The 18,582-nt window shown below is 32.1% G+C and overlaps 2 long non-coding RNA genes across 2 annotated transcripts; one reads left to right on the top strand and one right to left on the bottom strand.

The window, feature by feature from the left end:
• Window positions 1–300: 300 nt before the first annotated feature.
• LOC121117949 (uncharacterized) lies at window positions 301–1,352 on the bottom strand. The gene is made up of 2 exons (XR_005864285.2): window positions 745–1,352; window positions 301–677 (listed from the first exon to the last, which is right to left on the bottom strand). It is a non-coding gene; the product is annotated as an uncharacterized lncRNA (long non-coding RNA).
• Window positions 1,353–1,732: 380 nt separating this feature from the next.
• LOC139905485 (uncharacterized) lies at window positions 1,733–4,910 on the top strand. Its single transcript, XR_011780273.1, has 4 exons — window positions 1,733–2,705; window positions 3,296–3,682; window positions 3,749–4,445; window positions 4,500–4,910. It is a non-coding gene; the product is annotated as an uncharacterized lncRNA (long non-coding RNA).
• Window positions 4,911–18,582: the final 13,672 nt, after the last annotated feature.

The raw sequence follows: 18,582 nt of genomic DNA, 5'->3' as shown, positions 1-18,582 counted from the left end.
TTTTTACTAAGATTACCTAGATATTTAGAAGTATATCATTATAATAAGTGTAAATTGTAGTAAGTTAATCAATTATCAAATATGTTATAAGGCTAAACAATTAATACGAAATAAAAATATAAACTTAAATCAATGAAGAACATAAATAAATACATATTTGCACTACACCATTAATTACAATTGATAACTAAGAAAATAATTTTAATTGTTAATATCATATTAATATGCTTTACAATTGTCAAGGAACATAATCTATTATTTAGTGTCAATGAATACTGAAATAAAGGTTCTTATATACAGTTTTGTTACATCGTAAGGATTTGGTGTAATCCGTAATTTATTTATTGAATATAGATGTGAAGATCCTAAATCTTCACGATCGAATGATATTTAAATATAATGACAAGTGATTAAGTTATTCAGAAAATGACTTTCGACTCACCAACTTTTAAAATATATTAAACAAAATTAATATTTTCCAATATAGATGTACTAAAGTTATAAGATCACCGATAATTTATTAACATATTTATCATGTAAGAGTTCCAATGAACAATTTATCCATTTTGACAGAATGTACATACATTAAATTCATGGTCCATGATCGTCTTCAACTTTTTTCCAATGACGGAAGAGACTCACAAGTAATAATGGAATCGGAAGCGATGATGAAGTGTCTAGAATTACAGAAATAATAAAGCCTTTTAAATGGATTCAGTGTCATAGATATGAGTTGTTATGTACATCAATGACACATAAGGACTCAAATCAATAAAAGAGTTTTCCAAGAATATTAGGAGACGAAATAGAGAAGAGACGGAGAAAGTAGTTTTAATGGAAGAGCCGCGGATGAAAAGTCTCTTTTTTCCTCTAAGTAAATTTTAATTCAGTATTAATCCTATTGGTTAAACATGTCCTCAATTATTATAGAAGTATACAACGATTCCATACAAGATATAAAGCCAGGGACGGATGTATATTTGAACCAATGTATAACGAAGTAGAAGATTTTGACGTTAAAGGACATTTGCAGAATGACCGATAATTCCATTACTTGAGATGATATCCATCAAGTAAGGGGCAAGAACCTATTCTAAAGAAAGGAAACCCCTGAACGTGATGGATATCCCAATGTCATAAACATATATGAATTCAATGAAACTATGAGTGGACTCAGATCCATATATTCTGATACTCCGTGAAAAAGATCCATCCAAACCATCCTCATTCTATTAGAAGTAATTAATTTGATGACTAATGTTTATCAACCGAAACTGTTTTCAGAAAAAAGTGCTTAAGAGTTAAATCATTTTATATTTTCCTCCTTTCCTCATGATGTATTTTATTTGTAGAAGGTTTCGTGACATTTCTCATTCTCTCTTGTTTAGATATTATTGGATTCTATAGTCCCAGATTGATGCACCACACATTTAACTTCATATGACGTCATTGTATATCGATGTTCACAATTTTGAAACACAACTGACGTATCAATATTTCTTGTATAGAATCGGTCTATACCGAATTTTAAATGTTTACGATCCAGACGTATCTTCACTGAATTTTTCTTTGAGACCAGTCCAGAACTTCTTTAAAGGACCCAACTAGTTCAGTACACAAAAATCGTAACAGTCTCGGACCTTTCTAGGATTTTCAGACCGAAAGCAACACTACTATGTACGTTACAAACGTAGATGACACTATATTAAAAATGGTGTCAGGAAAAAATGTCAGTGGAAAAAATGGCAAGATTCTTTTAAACTGACATAATAACTATCACCAATATATGTATATATTAAAATAAAAGAAAAATAAACAAACACGACAGCGGTTCCGTTGGAAGAAGTGCTAATCACTTCATTCCTCGTTTTCAATTATAATATCATTAGATATGATTGATTATTCATATTCAGCAAGCCTCTTGGATTGACAGACAAGCAATTGCATAATACTAGGCAAGAGCAGTGATTTCCACTTCGTTATGATCCAGGGTATGCCAGAAGAAGAGATAGTTGGATGATGCGCGATTAACCACTGAGAGGATTCGAGGAGGTAGTCAAAAGTCCAGTCTTTGGAGAGTTCGAGGAAAGTTGTAAATACCAGTACAATTGGAGCAATCTGAAATTGCAATAGAACGATGGTCTTCGTCTCTTCATAAACCTTATTTATTGTCCAAAGAGTAAGAAACAGGCTGCATTACGTAGTTACCTGAAGGACTCGAATTCTTGAAGTTGTTTATCTAGGACTGTAAATTCATACTACGAATGTATCAAGCCAAGTTATGAGAACCATAACAAGTAACGAATAGGCTCTTCCAAGGAATTTTTATTTTATCATAATATTTATGTGTATTGGTGATAGTTATTATATCAGTTTAAAAAAATCTTGCCATTTTTTCCACTTACACACCTTTTCTTTTTTCCCTGACATTTTTTCGTTGCAATTTTTTCCTTAAATCATTCCCTTAGAGATTTTTTTTTCCGAAAAATGATTCAATAATGCACTTATTCTATCGCAAACTATTTTGTATTTTTTTTTATCGGCTAACTATTCTTCATAAACCGAGCTAAATATCTTTTTTTGAAGATCTTTAAATTTCAATAGTTCTAATACATTCAAAATCGACTTTTTAAAATTCGTGTTTAAAAAAAAGGTTAATTTTGGCCAACTTCAGGACATCTCCGGTCATCAACGGATAAAATACGGTGCACTTTAGTTTTTATGTCTACCAACTGGCAAAATTTCAATAAATTATATCTGTCAAAAAAGACTTTTTTTGGCAAAATTTTGTTTCTTAATTCAGTAGTCATAATAGATTATCATCGAAAACTAAATAAATATTCAAACGATGTAATCGTTTGTATGTTACAAGTATAAAGAGACAATAAAACTAATTGCATTTTTTAAATGATAATTTATATTAATTAACTATTTATTTGAATTTCACTCCTTACTCCTTCAAAATGAAAGGTTGCGTTAGAATATAAAAAGTAAAATAAACATATACACAGATTGTACAGGGAACACTGGAATGAAAATGGGACGTGCTCTTTTTTTTTTGTTTTACAAGACTGCAAAGAAGAAATGAATAATTATTTTTTTATATATATTTTTTCCAAATGATTATTCTAGTTTTTTGTGTACCTAGAGACTTCGTGGTTAAAGTTATATAATTATTACCTAAATTATATATAAAATGTAATCACATATATGTATTACATTTTCACAGGAATTATTTAATGAATTTATTAACAATTTCATCTAATAAATTGATATTTTGCATTTATTATTTTAGAAAGAATGGTTTGCTTTTGTCCAGGTTTTAGGACTGATTATCCCAAGAAAAAACTCATCAAAATCATCGTGGGGAAGAAATTGTTGAATAAAAACATTCTTTTCATAAGTTTCCAAAAGACTTATTTAAGTATGGGTCGATTCCATCAGAAGAAAAAAATAGGACCCAAATCAATATTCAAGTATCTGTAGCAAGCATTTTCCTATATGAGCTTTTATTCATGAAAGAACGGATGCAAATTCAACTCGGGGAAAAAATATATAATCCACTTAAACGATATAAATTAAAATTTGATGCTGTTCCTACAGTATTTCCGGATATTCCAAAAAACTTGAGAAAACAAACTTTTCCTGAAAGTATAACAACTTTATCTACTTATACTAAAAGGTTATAGTTGAGAAAAGGTATATTAACATTTCAAATTAGTTTAAAGTGCATTGTTATTTTTTTCAGATTTGAGCAAGATAGACTTCGTCTTAATTCTCAAATTGAACGTTTATCTCAAGAAGATGAGATAAAAAATTTGACGGATATAAAAAAAACCCTGGGTAAACCGTGTTTACCCAAAGGCATTAATGTAATATATAATGAAGACTTTGTCATATTTTTCGCCTTATCATCACAGGATCTTGTTCCTTACATTTTGCTTGGTTTAAAAGTGAATAATGACATCTTTCTCAATTTTTTCAAAGGGACTTCCTATACCTACTGTCGAAGTGAATCATACATGTTCATCAAAGAGTCCAAGCCGTCATTCTGATATCAATAACATTTTAGCATATTTAAAAAATAAACAGAAATAACTCAAACTAGCTTCAAGCATAAAGTATGCCATTGAGATATTGGAAGAAGCAGCACATCATCAAGACTTTAATTCGATAAATCCTATCTGCTTTATTATAGAACAACTTCACCTTCACTTTGTAAGTGCAAAAGGACGAGGATACTCTCCAAAGTTTTTAGGAATTTCAATACTTCTGCACAATACAACCCCAGCTTTATATAATCAAATTAGAGAATCTGGAATTATTTACTTGCCATCTGAATCGTGTATAAGAAGAATTACAAGTGTGTTCTCAGTTCAAGGAGTGCCAGTTTCAACAATTGATTATTTAAAATCTAGAGTTAAATTATTGGATGAACAAGACAAGTATGTTTCCATTATAATTGACAAAGTCTATTCCTCACAGAGAGTTGAATTTAGTGATAGCCATTTTTTTGGATGTGATAGAAATGGAAACTATTCTAAAACCATACTTTGTTTCATGGTGAAGAGTGTACTTGGGAAATACGGTGACATGGTAGCTATGGTACCAATCACAAATATTAAATCTTCCATTATAAAACAATATTATATGAATGTTCTTGAAGTAGTTATCAAAGTTGGCCTAGAACCTGTTGCAACCATTACGGACGCGCATGCCTCAAACAGAAAATTATATGTGGATAAAATAGAAAATGGAATTTTTCCTGAAAAGTGTAATGCTGATCTTTCTGTGAAGTTTTTTCCACGAGTCCGCTCTAATGATCAATTCAGAAGCTTCAAACAAACAGCTCATGTTATGGATATTCTTAAGCGATTTTGAAATTGAATAAATATGAATTCTAATACTAAGTACGTCCAAAAGAGAGACAATTCATTAAAACCAATTTCTGTAAATGAGCGGGAATAAATTGATTTCTTGATAAAGTTTGCAGAATGGATTAAAAAATGGGATATACTCTCAAAGAAACGTGGATGTGGTTTATCTTCGAGACATTTCATGCCGTCTATCAAACATCCATAGGCCTACCCATTTAGCTATATATTTACTGGATAAAAATAAAGCTAAGTTTATTTTTCTTCGTAAAATTAATTCTGACCCAATAGAAATACGTTTTTGTATAGACAACTTGCTGGTGAATTTTTTTAATTTTTTAAAATCAGTTTTCGACAGTTTTTTGAGGGTGAAAAAAAATAATCGTGTAAGCCTACTTTTCAAATCAATATTATAAATTGCATCAATTTTAATCGATACAAAAGAATCTAGTTATACAAGTTAAGAAAAGGTTTCTACATTTATCAGCATAATATCTTCCAATTCTGCAATGGAATTAGATTCACTTAAAAGGTGGAGCTGCTCATTTATTTTGTATGTAACTATGTTGCCCATTCTACTTTAAAAGCATTAAATCGGGAGTGTTACACCAAGTTCTTATCTTAAGATGGAGAAATTACTCTCTCAATGGATGAACTGGGAAAATATCAAGAATTAGACTCCTTTGTTAATGAGATTAATAGAAGTGGTCTAAAAAATGCAGTAATAATCATCTTCTTTGCAGCACTTTCTTTAATCAAATTGCATCAAAAATGTTTAATATGTTAGCAAAAAAATTGGTGTCTGAAGTCATCATCATGTAAATAAAAAAAGGAAAAATACTTGCAAAAATTCTTCTAATATACTAAAAAAAATCAAAGCTGAAATCACATTGAATAGTGAACAGCTCTTTTTTTTCTTCAATGTCATTTCTATAATGTACATAGTATAATTTTTTCATTATAAAATTAAGTTCAATTAAAATTATGTGTTAAGTTTTCAATAAAAAAATTAAATTTTTAGTAGTTTAAAAAGGGTAAGTTATGAGATGTTAAATTTTCAATTTACTTTATTAATATGACAAATGAAAAATCAATTTGCACTCTAGTAAAAAAAGCACACACCAAAAGAAGATATCGTTCCATATTCATTTTAGTGTTCCCTGGATTGCCCATCTTTATAAACATAACTACAATCGTAACGTCATTTTGCGAGGTTATGTGAGAATTTAAAAAAAAAGTTTAGAAAAAGTGAATTAATTCAGGGGTTATCCAGTGAACACTGAAATGAATATGGAACCACAGATCATATATACAATTACATAAAGTAACATGTATAGTCTATAGATGTTACCAATATTGATGTAGATGTTAAACTCTGTGATAGAACGAAATCTTCTTTTGGCGTGCGCTTTTATTTATTAGAGTGCAAATGGACTAAAAAATTAATATACTCTGCAAAATTGGACTTCTACATAGTGTTGTGTCAGTCCATATTTAGGTCCAGTCCAGTCTTAGAACCTGTCCTATTAGTCCTTGTGACCGATCCTTAAGAGTGTCGGTCCTTCAGACTGTCACTACTAGAAATGATTAAAATAAAAATAAAATAATTTGAGTGAACTCATCAAAGACCGAACTTTAAATGTTTTAGGACTGATATGTAGGACTGAACTGGAGTTTTTATTCCTAAATAATGATCAACAAAAGACTACTCCTACATATGAATCAAACACGTACGTTGTTCGGTACGGTATAATAGTAAAATGTTTATTTAATAGAATTAATGTAGCTTTTTGAATATTTAATTCTTTAATAATTTATTTTCTTTACAAATAAATTATTTCTAAGTACCCTTAACTTCTCTGAAAAACAAAGGTTGATATAAAATATACAAGGGTTATAATATAATACTAAAATTATTGAAATTATAATTTTTTTTTTTTGTAAAAAGATGACCTTGTTTAAAAATTCCGGTCATAAACAAGACTGATTAGTAGTCAGAAATCGCAAGCTGTCGAAGAAATTCTTTTGTCACGCCTGCTGTATTTAATAAAAATGACTACATTTTTATTTCTTATTTCAAAAATATTTATATTATTTACATTTAGTAGCACTATATATAGTGCACCCAAGTTCGATGCTATATGCACACGCCTGCAATATTTCATTTATACGACTACATTTTATTTCTTAGATCAAAATATTTTTATGATACATGTCAGGGGCAATATATATAGCACACCTGGTAACTTGTTGCATATATTCATACAGACAGAAAGACAAACTTTTCTTTAATAATTTAGATTTACTTCCCCTCTCCTTTTTCTATGACTCATGAAATCAGATTTCCCCCATTTTTTTGTCATTTGATCTCATTTATAATCCCGAAGGAGACATTGAATCCCTTGTTCTTTCATCTCTAAATATACCTAATATGATGTTAGATAAGTTGAAAATACTTTTGCACTTACGAAATCCTTTCTACATGTGTTGTATTCGTCTATTACTCAAGTTGAAAAAACAAAAACAAAATCACTCTACATTACTAAAGTCTAAAATTTTCTGAAAGTAACTCGAATGCAGTAAATATATTTATTTTTGGAAAAATTCGACTTTATTTGAACTTGAATTATAAGCAAAACACGAAAAATTCGAGTAATTACTATTTTTGATAACTTAAAGACTCTCAAAAAATCCCTTCTTAATATAAACATAACGAACTAAAAAAACCAAATGGTGTTCATTTACTTGCCCAGAATAGTCTATATGTCACTGCCTATATATATGTCTATTAGTAAATGCTTCTCCATTTTAAATGCGCACTTTTTTAAATTAGAAAAATTGTTATGTTTCAAAAATATATATTCAGATTTGGAATTATACAATCAAGGGACTAATTTATTTACATTTTAAATCAATATAGCCCCCCTTTTGCCTTAATGAGCAGTTCCGGCCTGGTGCAGAACATTGCACAGCAGTTCTTTACAAAAGTTGTCATTAGGTTGGCTCAAGTAGTGATGATGCTGACCTTCAGATGGTTCTTTTTTTTTGTGTATTGTACTCCTGAAAGCCTCCCCTCGAGATGTCCAAAAACACCAAAGTCCAGAGGGAAACAGTCGGGCTGTAGGGAGGCCAAGAGTTTTGCTTTTCAAGCTTGATAAGGAGGATTTTGCTCTGGGTCACATGCTTAGTTCCATCCAAGGGCTTCAAACTTTGACGAAGATTTCTCTTGTAGGCATTAAGGTTTAAGTGTTGCTTCACTAAGCGGTTCATGGTATTTAAGCTGCTATCAAATTCACAAACAATGTCATTGACGGTCACCTTTCCTCTTCTATCTTCAATACTGCCTTTAACTGCCTCAACCAATTCTTATGGGTGTAATCTGGACCGTGTGGAAGCTTTTGGTGTGCCTCTCGAGACCTCCCGGTACATAGAAGAGCGGTTAAAGCCCAGCATTTTATATATCATTGATAGTGATTTTCCACACTCAGATAGCTCCAGGATTGCAGCTCTGATTTGCTCCATGTTATTTGTTATTAAGTTCTTTTTTCGTGGTTGAAGTTGCTTATTTTTTGTTCACAGTTTCCTAAGACAATTGTTTAGAATAACTTATAAGTGTTAATAATCGAAATATATTACATCGGTCAATAAGTCCCGCACATAACTACCAGATGGCGCAATAACAAAATATTTTTCGGGAGTACAAACATTCAAAAGGTTACTATCAAAATTTCATGACGTTTGGTTATCGTAGTTATCGAGTTCAGTGGTTTAAGTGACTCTACTTTTGTGATTCTTAAAAACGATGGATTCAAAGCAATTTTGTGTGTTGCTTTATCGCTGCTTTTTGATGGGAAAAACACTGTTTAAGCCAAAGCTTGGCTTGAAAAATGTTATCCAGACTCTGTCCCATCGAAAACAACCATCAAACGATAGTTTGCCAATTTCAAACGTGTTCATGCGGACACCGATGATGCTGAACACCCTGGTGGGCCGAATGAGGCGGTAATTCCGGAAAACAATTAAAAACACTGAAAATCATCATGTGCAATTGCAAAGTGAATTTTATAAGAGATAACTGATACTCTTAAGTTATCAAAAGGTAGTGTTTACATCATCATACACGAACATTTGGTTATGAAAGAGTTGTTTTCTAATGGGGTCCCGAGTCGCTCACACCAGAGCAACAGCATCAACGAGAAGATGATTCAAAGAGCTGTTTGCAGATGTTTACGCGAAAGAAGAAGCAGTTTTTGCGTCAGTACATCACAGTGAATAAAACATGGATTCACAACTTGGCTACAGAATCAAAACGGCAGTCTTCTGAGTGGTGTGCAGACAGAGATAGCCGTCCAAAGACTCAAACATCGGCTGGGATGCTCATGACCTCTGTATTTTGTGATTGTGATAGAATTTTATTTTTTGACTACTTGGAACATGGAAAAACTATCTACAGCGACTATTGTATCAGTTTGTTGGATCGTGTGAAGAAATTACCCAGAAAATACCTCATTTGAAGAAGAAAAAAGTGCTCTTTCACCAAGGCAATGCACCGTGTCACAAATCAATAAAAATAGCTGCAAAATCGGTTGAATTAGGCTTCGAATTGCTACCACACCCCACGGTATTCTCCAGATCTGGCCCCCAGCGACTACTGGATTTTCGCAGAACTCAAAAAGATGCTCCGTGGAAAGAGATTTGGGTCAGATGAGGAAGTGATTGTCGAAACTGAAGGATATTTTGAAGGTCTCGATAAATCGTTCTACACCCGTGGTATCAAAAAGCTAGAGAAACGTTGGAATGATTGTATCGTTCTAAAAGGAGACTACATTAATGACTAAAAATGAATTTTGGCAAAAAAAAATGTTGTTTTCCTATCTAGGCTTAACAAAGAGGAAAAATGCGCGCCATTTAAAAAAATGTTGTATTTTATATGGATGATCTTGTATTATAAATAAAGGCTGGAATTTATAGACTTCGTATTAGAAAGAGATGCCTGCAATATAAGGATCTATAATGGAAGGATTATCATATAAAAAGGGGGCACACACACAAACAGTTTTTCCTTTTCTAATGGCTATATATTTTTTTTCTTTAATTAGTATCTTCAATGTCGATAACGAGTTAGGATGGGGGACCGGGGGTGGTTGTTTGTTTCTAAACTTTTATAATCTAGTCATTATAATATTTAAAAAATAAATTATTTTATGATTCTCTAGTGCATTATAATTATTTCAATACATATATACGAGTAAGAGGTCATATTGTGTATTATGTTTAAATTTTCAAAACTAGAACTTGATCGAACTCAAACATTGGTATGTTGGGCTAAAACGGCTCGAACTCAAAATATATTAACTGGAATCCAACACTACTTTTTTCTTACCTATATGATACTTATATATATCATATACATGTGATGTCTGAAATTATTATTAAGAATAATGGTTTTGGTATACAAAAACCATTAAAGGGAAGGAACGAGACAAGGAATTGTCACGAGTCCTCCACTTTAGATATATAAAGGGAAATATGCTTGGAAATTACTTAATCATATAATACATAATACGATAAATGGATGGAAGTTCCAACTTACAACAGAGTTAACAACGTATAGTGTTGTGTCGACTTGAACGGAGTGGAACAAGTATAGCCGAGTCATTAAGGACCAATTTGTGTTCCAGCAACGAATTTTTTTTTGGTTTAGTGTTTTTTCAGTCTAGACCTCGGTCTCAGAGCGTGACCTATATTTTCTGTGTAACTCTATGGATCGAAACCAATTTTTATTATTTTCAATTTGTCAAGAGTAAAATTTAAATGAGAGGGTTTCTGAGGACATTTATTTAACAAAATAATCCGAAAATAGTAGTCGGGGCAACTTTTATTCGATATGTGAGCCCTCAGCTCTAATAATTGCCTCAATACGAGGCTGACCTTGACTATGTACTCAGACTCGAGCTTAGTACACTCCTTCTTGATGGAAGTCTCTAGAGACTGAATACTTCTGTGGGGAGTAGCACATACCCTTTTTTCCAGATGTGTCTAGGTAGAGGAGTCCACGAAGTTTGCATCTGGAGAAGAGGGCGGCCATATATTGACGTATCAAAAGTCTATACAAAAATGGGATGGCAGAATTCGCTAGTGCTGGCCAAAACACCCAAGACCACGGTAGCGGTGAATAAGCCCCTGGCACGATAAAAAGTGGTACGGCTGCATCCAAGCTCATTGGATATACCCATGGGGACATACCGCGTGACAGAAGCTTCAAAATTTCTCTCCTTTGTTACTCCATTTTACTCATTCTCGTTTGTTTCATAATTTAACAAGGGGGAAAGTACCTAAAATGAATTGAGTTAATAGCATGATGTATAATTCCTCTAAAAATCTATATATATCTTATAAAGTGCATTTTATGACGTTTATAAGTTAGATTCCTTAAGATTGTAAGAAGAAAATGTATTATAACTTCTTGAAAAAAATCTATGAAATTAAATTTGGGCCTACATGGTTGGGTAACAAAACGTGGACGGTTAATTAATGTTACTTTTCTACTTAACATAGGGAGTTTTAGTAATTTTTTTTTGACATTCTAGTTCAGCCATTCTTTGTGCATAAACAAACTATAATAAAAATTTCGTCATCATGAGTGTGCAAAAAGCCAAAAAGCTTTTTATCTCAGATCTCCTAGATTCTGAAGCTGAGGAGTGCCGTAAAGGGCGATTTGGGATTGTCTTCATACACAAGGACTACACGCCATCTAAAGGCTAAAGGGGCATACATTAATAATTAAGTGAGCTCAGACACACATCTATTTATAGTGTTATTTTTGTTGAAATTCTATTGTTCATTAATAAATTATATTTCGTTGAAGTTTAAAATTCAAAGTGTTCAGATTTTAATGGACCACTTGGTAACTTCAGTGTCAGCTAAAGAAAATAAATTGATTGGTTAACTGTTATAGAACAATCATAATTTAATATCATTTCTGTAGTTGGAATAGTAAATTATTAGTGTAAGAAAAACAAACAAATGTGACGTCATATTTTACCCCTTTTGTGAATTGATACTTTTCCTCAATCATTCGTGGATTTTGTCGCCTCAAAATATTTCATGAAGTGTAATAACACTACGCAGCATTCGAGTCGATAGAACACTACTGCAATACGGGAACATATATATGTATGGCATGGTTTGACCTCGGCTTCACTGCCAAAATTGGGGAAATATCAAGTATCGAATTCTTATAAGTAATACATGTTTTCTAAACCAAAATTTTATGTAGACTTCAAATCTGATGTTAGAAATATTAAACATGCAAAGTTTTTTTAGATATACTCATTTTTGTAAAGGTATATCTAATCATAAAAAAAATAATCCGTAAATATTAAGTACAGGGAGTGGGGATCAGATTGTCGCCTACTTTAAACCTTGATAACTTGAAGACAACATTATCAAATAAAAAACCGGTTACCAAATAGGAAAGCTATTCTCGTGAGCTGACGATACGCAGTTCAGTTAGCATCATGCCGTCATCATATGAGGAGATACAGAGCTATAAGTGGAACGAGGAGCTTTCGAGGTCCGCCGTAGTCATGGCATTGGTTAATAATGGAGGTGAAATCTCCAATTCAACGATTGCTTCAACCTTAGGAGTAAATTTACTGACTGTTCAGCGTATCCGTAAGAAGCTAGAGGACACCTGGGATGTTGATACCACCATAAAGAGGGCACCCAAGGAGGAGGGCGCCAACAGGAAGTCAGGGACACCGATTTTGTCGACAAGGTGAAGAAGATGGTTGAGTATGACCCTACTAGGTCCATGAAGGCCATGGTGAGGGATCTGGGCTGCCATGAGAAAACATTGTGGCAACAGGACTCAGCACCCTACCATGTGTCCAAAATCTCCATGCAGTGGTTAACCGGGAACTGTTATGACGTCGTAACCAAGGATTTGTGGCCTCCTAACTCTCCCGACCTTAATCCTTTGGACTATTTTGTCTGGGGCTGAGAGACATACCAACAGATATCCTCATAGTACCAAGGCCAGCCTGATGGACTCCATCAAGGAGGTATTCGGCAACATGGACAATGATATGGTCAGAAGAGTCTGCGACCGGCTCAGAGGCCGTATTGAGGCTGTTATTGATACCAACGGTGATTATATCGAATGAATGGCTACTCTATACCTATATGCTCGTCATAGTTTTGATTTTCAATAAAAAAGTTAAAAAATGTATATATTGTGTTGTTTTTTGTAGAAAAATATTTTGGCGACAATTGGATCCCCGCTCCCTGTAGTTCGACTCAAATTGGCATCATTTTCATAGAGAAATATATGCTGGGCATAATCTATTAACTTTTCAAGAATATCACTCATTCCGTATTTTTGTTGCGGCCTCTCGTAATGCATAATTTCGCATAAAATTTTAAATGGGTAAATCGCAAAAAAATATATATATGTATATATATTACAGCTGGTAGGAGAAAATTAAACACATCAGCCTAAAATATACTGTTTCAGGTACAAACAATCAAATTTTGAAGTATATAGCCCCAAACATTTTAATGACGGACGGTATTTGTTTTTACAATTCAATAAAATTAGGGAGTAGGGGTTTTTTAAATTCCTGTACAAAAAATAATATAAATTAGGTATCAATTTAAAGCTTATTAAATTTTCAATAAAATGATATGTAAATCAAGCCTTTACTCATTTCTTATCAGTAGCCAGACATTTATCTAAAAGTGTGAATTTTTGATTAGTTTTGTCACTAGAGACATATTTTTTAATCGATTATTGCACAAAATATATTGAAGAAACAACTAAACACTCAAGTTTTATTTTAGATCCTTTTTTCTATCATTTGAACAAAAATAGTTGTTTTTCTAATGTACATTGTAGATTCTATAAGTCTACAAAATTTAAATTTCAAAAATTTTGCCTCGCAAAAACTGTCATCTTTGGAGAAAATGGGTCACAAATTTAATGTTTTTGGCTAAACAACACAAAATACAGGATTGAAATTTAAAAAATCATAATCTACAGAGATTTTTACCTTAGACTATACTTATTAAACACCTCTCAATGTTTATTTTTTACACATTTAATTTATAGTATACACAATTAACTAAATGTGTTTTTGATGTTTTAAAAAAAAGTGTATTAATAAGATACTCAAAAGTAATCATTCATAATTATCTTGGGATATAATTAATGATATTAATTATGTAAAACAAAAACTTTCTTCTTATCTTAATGTACTTTTCATTCTGTTCGCTTAATGGTGTTATCATACATTATACTCTACCGTAGCTGGTGTTTAGATTGATGTAAAAAAGTTTTAGATTCAGTTTTTGATGATTGAATGTTGAGCTTTGTCAGATTTTATTAATTATGACAAATCTAATGAATGGAATTTGATGAATTAGATATAGTCCCCCCTCCCATACTCGTTCAAATAAAATCAAGCTCAAATGATTTGTCTCAAAATTGAGTAATCTGTATTCTTGTACAAATAATCCTCAGTTTTAATCAGCAAATTATTCTAATTAACTTTTTGTATTTGTTGCAAATTGCCCATAAAATAACAAAAGTTCAAAATCACTATAAAAAAATATTAAATGGATGTATAATATATGTATTTTATTTGAAAAGAATGTATCAGGGACAAATAAGGTCTAAAAAATCAAATAAAGTTTAAAAACTATAGTTAACATTATCGAGTATATGAAATCATCCTAGAAATTCAAATAAAAACCATATATTGGACCAAAATATACAAAGGAAATATTGGCCTATATGTATGTACATATAAGTTTATACTCGTATAAAAGGTATAACAAATAAATGCATACAAAAGTTTGATTTAATCAATGTGAATGACGATCCCATTGCAGTCAAGTTAAGAACCTTATACAGGAAATATGGAATATATGGAAATATAACTTTTTTTTAATTTGATTTTTTTAAATTCATTTTTGTAAATGACCTTTGACTTTTGTAATCCTTTCACAAAAAAATTATTTTTTTACATCTAATTTTTAATTTTTTTGTTAACATCTGTGGATTTTTTTTTCCCCAAAACTCATTAATTTTTTTTTTTGGTTTTTGAATTTTTTTTCAAAAATAAAATCCAAAAACTAAAACCTCCTTAAATATAATCATGCAGGCGCCCCTGATATATGAGAGGTGATCAGTCCTAGTGATAATTTGATTTCGATTTTATTGCAGAAATATCAACAACGACCATGGAACTATTGCTGAACTAGCTCGATCTGGAAACGGCGTCAGGGATTTCGCTGACTCCCCCAGAGACACTGGGACGACCGTATACGATGTTCTAAAGTGTATGAACGAGTCGGACAACGTCACCATGAGGCCCCAAAAGGGAACCCCACATTCTTGCACGGTCTAAAGAGGTCAATTGATGCAAATCCAACGAAACCTATGTCGAAAATGCCAAAGACTACTCTGTGAGTACCATGACGTTGAATAAGGGTCCCAGCCAATGTATTTGCTTACTTGGATCTCTAGACTTGTCCCCTAGTTCCGTTAATACGAACCCATTGGACTTCCATGCCTTGAAGGAGTTAGAGGGTAAGGCCTGTGTCAAGCCCCACGCCTCTGTGAAAACCAGCATCATGAGGCAGACTAAGGTTTTGGATCTTTCTCACGTCATAAACGCTTATGCCAGCTTCAGGTACAGGATCGAAATAAAAACACGTGGTGGCGGCTAATCATGACCAAATTGAGTGATACATGATAAAAAAATGGGCATTTCTACTTTAATTGATTTATCATAAATTCGAATTATTTCACTTATTTAATTATTTGAGTGTCTTTGGAATTTCCTTTAGAAGCTTATAATTTACTGTAGTTACTCACTTATTAATACATTACGTCAATTTATTCACTCACGCACGTCATTATCTATTCAAAAGATAAGTCCTGGATAAAAATATGAAATACCCTTATAGGTAAATGACCATGAAAGGCATTATATATTTTAAGAGGGTCTAAAGAAAAAAAAATAGGCTAAGTGATAAAAAAAGAGGATGTTATGAAATATGTATATTCTTCATATTATCCCTATTTTTATATAATTATACAGTAAAAAACATAGATGAAAATGATATGATAATGAAAGAGCTGTTTGTAGTTGCAACCTGAATATGAATATTTCATTTTGCATAACTGTTATCATTTTTCTTGAAGGGAGAACATATAAGTATCAAGAAATCACTAGTGCGTGAAAGATGAAGATTAACAATGATCATTTGTTGTGGAGTAATAAGTTTCAGTCCTTTCTGGACTCGGAGTAGAATTGAGGATCGACGTCGGAGTAATTCTGGACTATATCATTACTAGATTTGGAGTAGAGTTTTTGTGTCTTTCCTTCATGTCATAACTGCTTGAACCATAATTTAATGAAACTTCATGACAGCAAATCTGCTTTTCTAAATGGTAAGGGGGACTTAGTCTTAAATCCTAACACGAGTAACTCCGCTGAATATTTTAGCAATTCTAAATTTGATTTACTCTTAGAACTCTTGTTACATATAATTAGATAAGGAAGAACATTTAGTGCCAGTGGTATCGCCAGCCCCCTTTTTCTGAAGCATCCCCTACATTTTTTAAAACTATTTCACATATATTTATAAGTATGTTTTTGGTGTTTAGGGATCCGTTTTCCCACGGTCGATATTTGGAACTTGTATTTTGACGTATATTTGTATATTGGAAGAGGTAAAAAAACCGGTGGCGGTATGTAAACCTCTTCAACTTATGGATCTTTTGCAAAACCCGTGGGTGGGGGTGAGACTGAGGTAGGACAATGCGTGAAAACAAAAGTTCAAAATATCGACTGGGGAAAAACAGATCCCTACTACTTCTTGGATGTTGTGATCCATGTAGCCGAGAACCGATATTATACAATAGGGACAAAAAATGATATCTTTACTTGTTGCTGTAGACCTCCTGATATATCAACATTTTATCACGTTCATTCTAATTGCTTACCTTTTTGGCTAATATTTTAGTATTAAAAAACACCAGAGAAGCTGTATGACGGTCATAAACCACCACCAAAGTTACACATATCTTTACAGATCCCACAAAGTGTAATACCAAAACAAGTTAAACTCCTTGACTTGTGTGAATACTGAAGATTCTTGACGCTCAATGAAGTTGTAGCGGTGGCTAATGACTCACCTTTTCGACCATTGGTTCATTTGTGCAACCAATGGGCTGGAGTGTATTATAAGATATTGAAAGGGGCCCTTTATGCGCAGGGAAGCGGTGGCGATGGCTAATAATACACCTTTTGGACAAGGGGTTCACTTGCACTGGGGTGTATCAAAGGATATTAGAAAGGTCCATGATATTCAGGATAGCAGAATAAGGATTATTCTGTCGGTCTTTCTGGCTGGGATTTTCTCTACTTACAATTGAACGATCATAAAAAAAAATATATACAGATTCAAACTCCCAACAACATTTGTTTCGAAATGAACTAATTAAATGGAGGTCAAAGAAAGTTAAAATTTTGAGTTTTTGTGTAATTTTAAGCTATATGTAAAATAAAAAAAATATCGGAGATAATATAAAAACGATTTGGTGTGGAATGACCCAGTTACAAAGTTTGACAAAACAGATAGTGTCGACACAGTGTTTAACTAAATTATCAAAGAACTAAGTGTTACTTCAATAAATTTTTTTTAGTATTTCAACTTAGAATAAAAAAAATAATTTAACTTTAACTAATTAGCTTAATCAAGTTAATTTAAAGTTAAGATAACGAAGTTTAAAAAATTAACTAGTTAAGTTAAAGTTAAAATAATCCTGTTTAAATAATTAACCAGCTAAATTAAAAGTTAATTAACATAACTTATTAACTTATAAAGTTATGTTAAATTGCATTAACTTACCCAACTCTGCTGCTTCCACATACAAGGCATCCCATTGGCAACTATTTTAATCCAAAGCTACATCTTGGTCTGTTGAAGACATGATGTGAATAATATTCTCAGTCCCGGTGCGGATTCCAAAGACAGTGTCTTTTCCAAATATTTAGGACAACACATTCGTTAATTGATTCCATTTTTTTCCAGCTGGTGCAAGCTTGAACTAGCTATATAACAAAAAAAAAAAAATCAGCTGTCTAAGTGCCTGCGTCTGCCCAAGAGAGAACGCCAAAGTGGCTTGATAGATAACTTGCACATCCTGTAAATAGACTTTGTAACGAGCGCTTACGCACTTTGTAGATAATATAGATATTAGATACCTGCATTATAGGTTCTTCTTATTTTTATTAGATAGTAGTTATTATCATGAGTTAGATTATAAATAGGTAAATATGTAGGAAGGTAGTTACTTAGCTATTATGACTTTTTATTGTATTTGTTTATCAAGCAGGACGTTCATAATGACAATAATGGTAATCACATCGACAATGAATTTTTTTTTTTCAAAGAACTGTACTTAAACATAATATTGGGAATTTTATTATTTATGTTATTATTTATATATACTCTCTTAGTATCCCGTTTGTCCGGGATATATGTATTTTCCCGTTAAATCCTGCATTTAATTTTTCATACTACAGGTAGTCCTCACATAACGAGGTTTTAAACACCGCAGATTTTAAATAATGCAGTGTTTAGAATTATTCTGACTCTTCGTATAGTGCAGTATTTTTATTGATATAAATTG

This window comes from Lepeophtheirus salmonis, chromosome 5 (genome assembly GCF_016086655.4).
Source record: "Lepeophtheirus salmonis chromosome 5, UVic_Lsal_1.4, whole genome shotgun sequence".
Lineage (NCBI taxonomy): Eukaryota > Metazoa > Arthropoda > Copepoda > Siphonostomatoida > Caligidae > Lepeophtheirus > Lepeophtheirus salmonis.
This window is presented reverse-complemented; position numbering and strand designations above follow the sequence as displayed.